Below are 13,046 nucleotides of genomic sequence, written 5' to 3'. Positions count from 1 at the left end.
AAGGAGAGAGAATAATACTTATTGAGCACTTAGTATTAGCCTAAGTTGGTTCTTTTCCATCATTATCTCATTTAATTCTCACACCACTTAGGAGGTGGAAATAATAGTCTTTATAAGATGAGGAAGCCAAGGTTTGGAGAGGAAAAAAGTGAGAAGACTCAGCCATAAAAATGAGAGGAAAGATACCATGCACCAGACAATTAAATATATGATTTTATTCAGGCTACTATAAGGAGAATGATCGTTAATAAGAACGTCCTCAAAGAAAAGGAAGGGGACCAAGGGTTTTATGCAAGCAGGTTACTAAGGGAGCCATCTGCGAGTCCTATGGGAGTCATGAGCAAGGATGGAGATGAGTCTGTCTTGGAATATGCAAGGGCAGTGTGGTCCTCTGTAGTGAGCCTCCTGGGACACAAAAGAGTGGGGTGGTGGGGTGGGGGATTTTGTAATTGTTGCAACTTCCAGGGAGCACAAGACTCAGGAAAAGTTCAACATTGTCAGTCCCCTTTTTGTTCAAGGTGAAAGTCACTGATTGCTGAACAACTCTGAGGTGATCATAAACCTCCTGAGAAGGTGGAGCGAGATCCAAGAAAGGGTCTCCAGAGGACTTTGTTAGTGTGGTTCCTGTAAAACCACCTGAACCATCCGTGGGGCGTCAATGGCAAATATCAGTTGTTTTAGGGTCTGGAGATCAGGCTTCTTGAAGGGGAATGCCTAAAAGGAAAAAGGGAAGCATTAACATGAAAACTGGTATTGAAGGAAAGAGCTGGGAGTTGAATCTGAAGGTTAATGAGTCCAATGAGTCCAAGACATTTGTGGAGAAAACTCTCTCAGTTATCAAGCATCACTCTTTGAGTTTCTTCAAGCTCCAAAGCTTGGATGTCAATGCTTTTGGTGGCATCATCCATTGTCTTGGTTCCCTCTTATAAAAGGGTATGTATGGTCTAAGCATATCAGTGGACTTTCTTATTTGTCCAGATACAATTTGTCTAGAGAGAACTCTGGCTTATGCATGTTTTGCTGAAGTGGTGAGCCCTCAGAGGTTTGCACCAAACTGTCAGGCTTCAGCTTGCAAGATTTCTTCAGATCCTAGGGAAAACAGCCAGCTTTAAGGTAACCTAAAGTAATGATAGACATCTGGTCAGTCAGGTTTTTAGTTCCCAGTGATGCTGAACCAGGTGGGAGGGAGAAAAATTGAAATAGTTCGGAGGATTGCAGCCAGGCATTGAAGAAAATTGAAAGGATTAAAAATTTGGTAAAAATGGACGCTACGGTCAAGGTGACAGATCAGTCCAGTTTTGTCCAGGGGTTAAGAAGAAAAGCAGTTAAATCTCTACCAGACAAGACAGAGTTGGCACATCTATTGTTTACCTGCAATTTTCAAAGGTGAGAGATCCCATGAGAGTTTCTACAAGAATAATGCAACTGCAAAGGGAATTTGTGTCTGTGTAAAACAAGATAAAAGTCAATCCAAAAAAAATTTAGACAAAATATCTATGAATATAATGATTAACTGTATTTTCAAGGAAAAGTGGATATTATATCTAATTTATAAAAATGGATGAACATTATCTTTACCAAAAAATCTTCAGATTTAAAATACCATAATCCTGACATATAATATACCATGAAAATACCAGGTGTATAGTTAAAAAAAATACCAAGAATATATCAGAAATACCAAGTGAAGAGATTCTGCAAGGCTACGATAGGTCTTAAACATCTGTGTATCAAATAAAACTCCATAGGTAAATGGTAAATAAAACTTCATAGATTTTTAAAAATCCACTTGAAAACCATGAGCCTAAATGATGTTAGATTCAATCTAAATAAGTAAATTGCAATGCAGTTCACATCTTCAAAATAATTGAATTATGACTATACTGTTGTTGTTTGACATCAGGCAAAGCAGCACCAGGACTGTATCACAGACAGCGAGAGGACCGACAAGTATCCAGGAACTTCCCATACAGCATATGATTCTGAAATATTTGTATTAATAATGTTACCCACACAGATTTATCCTAGAAAAGGTTAAGCATCTGCATCCCTTCTGACTTGGCAATGCTTTGAAATTCATCAGTGGTAACATCACATAAACCTCATTATTTCTAGTTTCTCTCTTTTTATAAAGTAAAATAACAAATCCTTTGTGATTTTCTAGGGTCCCCCTAGGAAATCTCAAAAACACATTTTGGTGCAAATGACATCTCTTAGGAGTCAATTTTGTAAAGGCAAAAATCAAAAGCTGTTAGATTTGAACACCTAAGATAGGAATTGGATCATGGGTGTCTGAGAGAGAATGTTTTACTTCTCATTTCAAAGTGACAATAAAACATTTAAAAATAAACCTAGAAGGTAGCATGATTGTAAAGAATCTTAGCTCTTTTCTAAATGAGAAGCCTTTGTCTTCTTAAATCATCAAGGATATAATAAAATCAACATAAACCATAAAAGCTTATTCTGTTAAGACACAGAATCTTTGCTATCTAGGCAGATTACACAGAAGGTAAAGAATAACGTTTTATAACCTTACATTGTGAGCAGACCAATGATCCAAGGAAATTTTGTCGCTTTAACAAAGATTAAAAACAAATTTTTGCTTTGCATCAGCATAATATAGAATACTGAAGCTCTTTCTGAAATCTCATAAACAAACCCATCAAATCTTAGCTAGCTGTGACAACAATAGATGAAATTTTTTTCCCTGTACCTTCTATAAGTGTTTTTATCCATTCAGGTTTGGTCCTAGTCTTTCCTCTTCCTCACTCTGCAACAAATAGTCATTTTAGTTTAAGACAAAACTACTCTCTGTTTTCATTAACCAAAGACATATCCTGCCTACCTTGCATATATAGTTGTTCATTTGCCACTATTGCTCCTAGTGGAATCTCATCCATATATATTGATAAAAACTTTTAACCACAGTAACCTCTATTCCCCAGAGAAAAGTAGGATGCAGGTAACTGTGAACTCTGTCACACACCAGCACTTTGCAGCAGGTTAGCAGAGCTCACACTTTCTGTAACCATACGCATCTCTTATAACATAATGTCCCAAAATGGCAAAAGTAAAAACATTCATTAACACACCCAAAATACATAGCCTCGCTGCAGCCTAGAAAAATTAGAGGCAAACATATATAAACTTAAAATTATGGTTAATAATTAATATTACAATATTCAATCTTACTCAGAAATGATGTCTAATTCAATTTAGCAGAAGTTCAAGATTTTAACTTACCTAAAGACCTTGGGAATTATTTTCAAGATCACATACTGAAAAACATAATTACTGTTGAAATAAAGTCTTTAGAATAAGGATTCTATTTGGTTAAATACAAACTTACGGTTTTCATAATCTTAAACATTAAGTCAAAGTAATGTTAGCTTATTTGATCAGTTATTTGAACCTATAAGGTTTAGAGAGACTACCCCCAAGTAGAATAAAAGTGTATGCTTCTGTTACACTTAATGCTAATAACTCAGAGAAAGTATAGCTGTTTTTATTGAATCAAAAGTATTAGACCAGTTTTGTTTGCCAAATATTTACTTGAATTATGTGAACTTGAACTCACAGAACATTTCTGAGCTAGTTAATATAAGAATACCTCTTTTTATCCACATTGAAACTATTTAAGCTTTAATTTCCTTAATTTCTGGAAATTCTAGGAATATTAAATTTATATAAGCACTTATTTACCTCTAAGTCAATGAGAATAGAACTCCTTTAAGGATTTTATCATCTAATTTGGTGATAGCATCCAGATGTAGGAAAATATCACACACTCACTCAATGAGAGGTAAAGGCCTTTCCAAATTCCAGACATATAAACATACAGACACACACACAGAGAAAATTTATAGCTTCAAGTCTAAAATATTAGTCATAGGTCAAACACACATGCAGGAATGCAAAACTTACCAGTTTATAGCAAAGATCTGTTCTCCTCCCAGTGGATACAAGTTTTTAATTGATTTGAATTGAAAACAGAAAAATAGACAAACAGAAAAGACTAACAAACCATATTCCTTGTCATCTTTTATCCAATACAGAAAAGATCTGTTTACATTACATTATACCTATTACATTTACATTAGTCTGTTTACAGAGAATACCGATTTGTCAGACCAAGAAGCCAAGAGAAGCCAGTACCAGAAATCAACTTGAAAAGAATCAAAGTCAAATACTTACTGTGCTACCAAAAGACCAGAGGTCCAGAGCACAGGACCAGGAGTTGGGCCCACCATTGGGTCCCCAAGTCATAAGGAAGGAGGGAACAAACAGGGCTCTGAGAAGCTTCACTATCTAGATGGAGTGAATGAGGATTCAAAGGTGAAGTCTAATCCTATTTGATTCGTCGCGAAAGTTATGTAACATAAAAAGCACCAGACAATAAAGGAGATTATTTTATTCAGGTTATTCCAATAGGGAGAATGTTCATTAATGAGTAATGCCTCAAGGAAAAGGAAGGGGACTTGAAATTTTATATGGGCAAGCAATCGAGGGATCATCACAAGTCTTACAAAAGTCTTGAGAAAACTGGTCTTGTTTTAGAATATATTATACAAGAGCAATGTGGTCTTTTGTGGTTGGTCACTCCCAAGACACAAAATGATCAGGGGATTTTTTTAACCACATTGTCTAAAGCTACATTCTTTTAAAGGTTCAATCCTTTCCTTCATTTCTCTGGCCTTTCTGGACCTGGTTTGGGAGCTGGGCAGATAGAAGCTGCTTGGCAAGTGCTTGTTGAGCTTCCTTGGGTTGACTATAGTGATGGAGGTGCTATCTAGCAGGGAGGACTGGGGGAGGAAGCAAAGGGTCCACTGTGCTCCAGAGAGAGAGGACTCAGGTCAGACTCTGAATGTCAGCAATGAATAAATCCTTGGTTAATACTTTTCAAGAGTTCAGATTTACCTATGCCACTGGGAAAGTTAAATAACTTTACAGAGACTCATGGGTTTTTAAAAATTTCTAAAATGGAAATGTAATAACATACTTCATAGACTTCCCTGAGCCTTCAGAGATAAAACAATAACATGCCTGCTATATATTAGACACTCAGTAAAGTGTTTCTTTCCTTCTCTTTCTTTATAGCTTGGTTACAGCTCCATCTCACTGTACTGGGATCATTCTCTTAGAGTCAACTGCAAGCTCTGTCTGGGTAGGGAGCATATAACATTTACCTTTGAATCATCTTTTCACAGTGGGCACAGTAAGTACCCAGCAAATGCCAATTTTTATAATATATAGGGAGAGGCTGAGCTGCTACAACAAAGAGCCTTTAAAATAAAGTGACTTACAAAAACAGAAATTAATTTCTTTTTCATGAATTAGCCTGGAGAGTAGCTATCCAGGCTGATGGAATAGCTCCACTCCATGTGACCATTCGGGAATGCAGCTCTTATTATTTTGTGGCTTTGCCTTAGGAGGTTAGCAAACTATATCCCGTGAGTGGATCACCTGTTTCGGTAAATAAAGTTTTATATAAACAAAGCCATGCTCGTTTGTTTATATATTGCTCAAGGCTGCTTTTGTGCTAAAATGACAAAGTTAACTAATTTCTATAGAGACCATATGGCCCGCAAGCCTAAAGTATTTACTATCTTACTACTTACTAACAGCTGACCCCTACTCCAAGGCAGAATCCCCATCTGCCTCGTTGAAGCTGGGTGGCTGCAAGGTCTATGTTCCCAGCATGGGTAGAGGACAGATGTTCAGAAAAAGCGGCCTTTGTTTTCATTAGACATGATCAGACTTTGCATGTATCATTTCTACTCTCATCTCCTTGGCCTGAAATTTGCCACATGGCTATATTCAGCTGCAAAGAAAGTTAAGAAGAGTAGTCCCTAGCTAGACAGTCATGTGCTCAGCATAAACCCAAATAGTTTAGTTATAGAAAGAAAGAAGGACTGCAGCCACATATCCTAAAAAGGACCAGTATCTAGTGCATATAAAGAGCTCTTGAAACTCAAGAAATCATTTTTCATTGTCTCCAAAATGAGCAATCTAATTAGAAAATGAACAAAAGACATAAACAGGTATTTCATTGAAAAGGCTTTACAGATGGCAAATAAGCACATGAAAAATTTTCCACATCATTCCCCATTAAAAAAATGAAAATTAAAACCACAAGGAGTTATCACTACATACTTATCTAAATGACTAAAACAAGAAATAGCAGAAATACCAAATACTAGTGAGGATATAGAGAAATTGGACCACTCATACATTACTAGTAGAAATATAAAATGGTTAAGTCTACTCTGGAAAACAATTGGTCAGTTTCTTATAAAACTAAACATAATAATTATCATAAACAACTATACATAAACATGCAACAATCATACAACCGAGAAGCTGGACACTTGGACATTTGTCCCAAATAAATGAATACTTACGTTCCTCAAAAATCTGTACACAAATGTTTCTAGCTTCAAACTGGAAACAATTGGATATTCTCCAAAGAGTGAATCTTCAAACTGTGGTACACCGATACTGCAGAAGACTGCTCAACAATAAAAAAGGAATTATTAATACATGCCACAACTTAGATGAATCTCAAGGGAATTATGCTGAGAAAAAAAGAAAACCCAAAAGGTTACATACTGCATAATTCCATTTAACATAACACCTTGAAATGCCAAAATTAAATAAATGGGAAATAGATCAGTGCTTTCCAGGGTTTAGAGAGACAGTGGGGAGGTAGGTGTGGTTATAAAAGGGCAACTCGAGGGTTTCTTGTGATGATGGAATTTTTCTGTACCTAAATATAAGCATAGTGCAGGTAAAATCTGAGGAATCTGTAAAAAGGAAAAGAAGAAGGGGATGGATGCTGGGGGAGAACTCGCAGTCTCCACCACAAGTGTGTTATTGTTCTGGTGCAGAGATAAAAAAGGAATATTCTTATCACTCTGACTTCTTTTTTGCTCAGGTCTTCTTCTGAACTTGCTAGGTGGCAGAGAATACTAGCATGTGACAGTAAGTATCTCCCCTTTCCACCCTCCCAAAAAAGGAGAAAAGATGAAAACAGCAGCTGTTTCTTTGTTAATAAAATAAGGAATTTTTATTATCCCATAAGAATTCCCCCATGAAAAGATTAGAGAATTAGAAATAACAGCACCCTACCCCCCATTACCAGGTAACAAAATAATAAGCTGAACACTTGAGGGCTTTACCAGAGCAAATAACAATGAGTTTGTTTTCCTTTTTGTAAAACTGGGGTGCATGAATCATTTAAATTGCAAGAGGGATTCTTGGAAATGGCAAACAAACCCTTTTAATCATCTGAGCTTTCCAAGGCAACAAGAATCACATAATAACGTGTGGTACAGAAGGAATTACAATCTGGTTGACCAGGCTGAAAAAGTACCTTGTGTTCTTGGAATGTGGGCTAGTACCAGTTTGCCCCAGGGCAACCTTTACTGCCCAGAAATGGTCATTAGCCTGTCCATTTGTTGTCATGCGCATTAATGCAGAGTGTTTTCTCTTTTATGCCAATATGAAGTTTCTTGTCCTAGGCTCCCTATAGGGGGTGTCAAGGGTTTTGACTGAGATGAGCATAGGTGCTACATCTGTTCCAGAAGCCTGAACACAGTTGCTAAATTGGGGCTGGAGGTGGCAGAGAGGGACTCTGCAGGCTCTTGAATGGTACTTTCCTCTGCTCCATGGCTTCTTTCCCCATGCCAAGGCACCATCCACTATGTACCATACCTCTCCAGATTAGAGAATTATCCTCTCTCTTTAATGAGGGTGGATTTATCCTTGAGTGGACCTGGGAAGAGGACTCCAATTCCAGGGCCGAAACAAGGGATGGTTTTTTTAAAGTCCCACCTTAGCATGCATTCCACAAGTATTTATCAAATATCAACTATGTGGCAGGCGGGCTTCATGAGGATGGGATTAGGCTGGGATTAAATAAATCCCAAAGTGACCCTGACAGCTAACATCACAGGTTCTCTGATCTTCGTGTCACCAAAGCCTGTGAGAGCCTGAGGGTAGCTGATCACAACTGTGGACAGTATGAGCAAGTCTGAGCCTTGTATGGGCTCTGCATCCCTTGTTACTGTGTTATTTTTTTTAGAGGGATTCACTTAGAAAATACTGCTATACATCATTTGCATAGCCGACTTATTTGTCTAAGTCAGTGGTTTCAAAGTTTATTGTACCTCAGAATCACCTGGAGGGCTATTTAAAACACCATTTCTGATTCAGGAGCTCCGGGAAGGGGCCCAAGAATGCACATTTCTGACAAGTTCCCAGCTGCTGCTGTTGTCTGGAGACCAGGCTTTGCAGACCACTTAAAACCATATTTCCAAGTTTCTGCTACTCTTTATCTCACTCTTAGCCATATATGATACAATGTTTGGTGAGGAAGAACTTGATTTTTCCTAAACCAGCAACTTAGCGTTGCTTCTCCATGTAGGTGGAGCCAGCACGTCCTTTCCACACAGAACTGTATTGGAGAAAAATCTCTTCTGAAATCACCCCTCTTGATTATGTAACTCTAACACCAGGAGGAAGCAATGAAAATGTCTTTGGGTCTTGATGTCTCTCCCAGGTCCTCTTGGTGTGCAGAGTTCTGGGTGGGAATGAATCTGAATAAGAAGCATGGGGGTCTGTTGGTGGGAAGGGACCCCTGTATAACCCTCACTTATAAGTAGTTTTCAATTGCTACAGAAAAAGTCACCCAAAATTTAGCTTAAAACAACTCCTATTGACTATATTATGGTTTCTGTAGCTTAGCAGTCCAGACGTGACTGAGCTAGGTTCTCTGCAAAGGGGCTGAAATCAAGGTACTGGCCAGGCTGCATTCCTTTCTGGGGTTCCAAGTCCTCTTCCAAACTCACATGGTTTTTCACAGAATTCAGTTTCTTGAGGTCGGAGGACTGATGTCCTCATTCTCTTGCTAAATCTCTAATTCTCTTGCCAAATCTCTGCTCTCAGCTTCTAGTAGCGACCTGCAGTTTCATTCCATATCCCTGTCATTCCCACAGGGCCTCTCATTATTCCTCCTTAGGGCAGCAGGGGACTATCTCTCTGACTTATTTTAAAGCCTCCTCTGATGAAGTCAGGCCCCTCTAAGAAACTCTCCCTTTTGATTAACTTAGTCAACTGATTCATAACCTGCTCATGGGAGAGCTACCCCATCATATTTACAGAGTCTAGCCACCCTCAAGGAGAAGGGATGATAAGGGAATTGACCTGGGCGAGGGTAGGGTGGACAGTCATGGGGAAGGTGAGGCTTGAGAGCCATCTTAGAGCCCTGACTAGGATACTACCCCTTTCTCTGAGATTGAACATTACTAGATCCCATTGGGGTGAATTAGAGTCATTCTGGTCAAGGTCAAACTGATAAGCACGGACGCCAAGGGAACAAAAAGCACTTCCATAAGGAGAAGGAGTTGGAAATGGTGACCTGGGCTCATATGAAGGTTTAAAGTCTCCTGAGATGGGGATCTTCTGAGTCAGCAACTGGCTAAGTACTGTACTATGACTCATTTGGGAACAATGACGAAGCAAAGCACAGTAGTGAGACTGGAGAGGTGAGCAGGGCCCAGATGCTGGAGGGTCATGTATGTCCTGACCTGGGACATGGGAGTCATTCACGACTAGGCAGGCAGTGGCATGATCAGCCTTGTGTTTTAGATGATCACTTTGGCTGCAGCTTGAGGAATTGATCAGATAGCAGCAAATCGGAGGATTATGAAGTCTTGAGTAATCACTGAGATGAGGTGGCCTAAACTAGGACACAGAAATGAGGACGGGAGTTAAGAACACTCAGCATGGTTTGGTATTGGAGAGTCGATGAATGCCGATGTCTCTGCCCTTATTAAGGCCTCATCATCTCTCCACTTGACTTTATCAACAGCCTACTCCGTTCCTTGTATAATAAGCTCTGTTGTGAATAAAACCAGACTCAAACCTCAAGGTCTGGCATTCAAGGCTCTTTGTGCGCTGGCCTTGCCACTTTCACCAGCTTCAACTTCTGCACAAAGTAACTACAGGATTACTTTGAATATCTTACAAGTCTCTGAACAGGTAAGATCATATTCTCTCAGCCTAGAAAATTGCCAGCTGGGTGCAGTGGCTCACGTCTGTAATCCCAGCACTTTGGGAGGCCAAGGCGGGTGCATCACGAGGTCAGGAGATCAAGACTAGCCTGGCCAACATGGTGAAAGCCGTTTCTACCAAAAATACAAAAATTAGCCGGGCTTGGTGGCACGTGCCTGTAATCCCACCTACTCGGGAGGCTGAGGCAGGAGAATCATTTGAACCCGGGAGGCAGAGGTTGCAGTGAGCCGAGATCGCACCACTGCGCACTCCAGCCTGGGCGACAGAGTGAGACTCTGTCTCAAAAAAAAAAAAAAGACGACGAAGAAGAAAAGTACTGGAAAAACTCCTACTCATCCCTCAAGACACAGCCCAAATGCCCTCTCCTCATTCTATAACTCTGTGGTAGGTTGGATGATGCCTCCTAAAGATACAGGGGTGCTAATTTTCAGTACCTGTGAATGTCACCTTTATGCTAAAAAGAGACTTTGTTGATGTGATTTGAGTCGAGGATCTTGAGATTGGAAGATTAGCCTAGATCAGATGGGCCTTAAATGTAATCAAAGACTTCTTTTAAACAGGGGGATATTTGACTACAGAAGAAGTAGGCGTATGATGATATAAGCAAGAGCTGGAGGGATGTAAGGAAAGGGTCATGAGCCAAGGAAGATGGGTAGTCTTCCAGAGGCTAAAAAAGGCAACGAAACAGATTCTCCTCCAGTGCCTCCAGAAGGAACCAGCCCTGCTGGCACTTTGACTTTAATCTAGAGAAACTAATTTCAGAGCGTGGCTTTCAGAACTGTAAGGAAATAAGTTTGTGGTGTTTTAAGCCACTAAATATCCAAAAATATGTTACAGTAGCAATAGAAAACTAATATGAATTCCTTCACTAGTCACTCTCAAAATCTTTTATTTATATTTCTAACGAAGTACTACCACAGGGTCTAACTACTGGTTTACAAGTCTGTCTTTCCCACTAGACTGTGACTTCCTAAAGCGTAGGGATTGTGTCATTCATCCTTATATTCTCAGTGCTCTGCACAGTGCTTGGCATATAGTAGGTCTTCAGTAACTGTTTGAGGGAAGAAAGAGATGGATATGGAAGGAATGAATCAAAATAAGAAAACTGTTCTATGGGGGCACCTTTTCATCATTTTGTACCCCTGTCATCCTTTGTTCATTCCTTTCTAGAGGGTTTTATAGCTTCTTTCTGATCCATGGTGTATTAGTCTGCTTTGTGTTGTTATAAAGGAATACCTGAGACTGGGTAGTTTATAAAGAAAATAGTTTTGTTTGGCTCATGGTTCTGCAGGCTGTACAAGCATGGCACCAGCATCTACTCAGCTTCTGGTGAAGCCTCAGGAAGCTTTTACCCATGGCAGAAGCCACAGGGAGGACACACATGTCACATGGTGAAAGAGAGAGCAAGAAAGATTGCCAGGCTCTTTTAAACAACCAGCATGAACTCACAGAGTGAGAACTCACTCACTACTGTGGGGAGGGCACCAAGCCATTCATGAGGGATCCACCTGTATGACCCAAATACCTCCTGTTAGGCTCACCTCCAACATTGGGGATCACATTTCATATGAGAATTGGAGGAGAAGAACATTCCAACCACATCACATGGCTATTCAACCATCCCACATATCCAGACTAGGGTATTAGGAACCGAAGAGGGGTGAGAGGAAATCTGGCCAAAACTTACTCTTCAAGGAAACTAATAATAGAGTTAATTGCCAAATGTCCCCTGAGGAACAAAATTATCCCCAGTTGAGAAGCACTGTTCTTGAGGGACACTTCCTTCAGGCTATAGAAAATCTATACCACAATAGAGCCTCTGTGAAAATCCACATCCACATAGTTGCTAGATGTAGTGCCTCCAGCATGGTTTTTTCTGGTGGGATTTGACAGTCCAATTTTCATTTCCCAGGTCCAGTGCAGCCTCACCATTTAACGAAAACACTCCTTCCAAAGAGTTACTAAAAAAGTGTTTGCTGCAGTGAAATCCAGGCTTAAGGCCACACCCTTAGCTGCACTTGAATATTTCCTAAGTCTTCATCAGCAGCACACGGACAAAACACTTCTCAGGGTGGGCCCCCTCTGGCTTGATCAAGTGCTTCTACTTGCTGAGTCTCCTTGATTTGTCTCTTAGAAGCTGACCTCCTCTGCCACATTCTTGAGACAACTCACTGCAGGTGCAGACTCCAGTGTTTTGTTTCTGAGCTGAATCTGACCAGTGAGGGATTCACAATGACCATGCAGACAAGTTATGCTGTTCCCGCCATTGGAGACGGTGGTGGGAGATCTTACATTGTTGTGTGCTCAAGCATAAGCATTATCTCCTTTATATAGTCTAATATTGAGACATTGGGAAGGCATTCTTTTGGCACTGGCTTTCTCTAAGGTGAAACAGGTCCAGATGAGGCAAATTATGAAATTAGATGTGGAAGGGATCCCTGGGCATTTGGTCAGGATGGGTCTGCAGGTGGGAAGTGATGAGCTCTGCAGAAAGATGCTAAATGAAAACTAGAGTTTGCAACCAAATGGAATTAGATAGTCTCCTGGACCAACAGAAAGCTGTGGTCAGCTGAGCAGTAGCCAAAGACATCAGGAAATGGAATATCAGTCTCAGAATTTAGAAGCCAAAAATAGAGGGTGTGAGCTGAGGATGCCTCAGCTGTTTTGCAGGCCAGAAGTGACTTTAAAAGAATTGAACAATGAGATCACTCGGACACAGGAAGGGGAACATCACACACCGGGTCCGATTGTGGGGACGGGGTAGCGGGGAGGGATAGCATTAGGAGATATACCTAATGTAAATGATGAGTTAATGGGTACAGCACACCAACATGACACATTTATACATATATAACAAACCTGCACATTGTGCACATATACCCTAGAACTTAAAGTATAATAATAATAAAAAAACTTATTCAAGAGACTCATAAGACAACTAAAAAAAAAATAAAATCTGAAAGTTAAAAACT

At 39.9% G+C, this 13,046-nt stretch overlaps 1 long non-coding RNA gene across 1 annotated transcript in view; it reads right to left on the bottom strand.

The window, feature by feature from the left end:
* Positions 1 to 203: 203 nt before the first annotated feature.
* Positions 204 to 13,046, bottom strand: part of LOC114678994 (uncharacterized) — a 54,030-nt gene continuing 41,187 nt past the window's right edge. Inside the window, exons 2-3 of the long non-coding RNA XR_013416113.1 lie at positions 6,402 to 6,508; positions 204 to 714 (exon numbers count right to left, since the gene is read on the bottom strand). This is a non-coding gene — a long non-coding RNA (uncharacterized LOC114678994). The remainder of the gene's footprint in view (positions 715 to 6,401; positions 6,509 to 13,046) is intronic.

This window comes from Macaca mulatta, chromosome 1, assembly GCF_049350105.2.
Source record: "Macaca mulatta isolate MMU2019108-1 chromosome 1, T2T-MMU8v2.0, whole genome shotgun sequence".
NCBI classification, from domain to species: Eukaryota; Metazoa; Chordata; class Mammalia; order Primates; family Cercopithecidae; genus Macaca; species Macaca mulatta.
The sequence above is the reverse complement of the archived record's forward strand: the minus strand, read 5'-3'. Positions and strand labels throughout refer to the sequence as shown.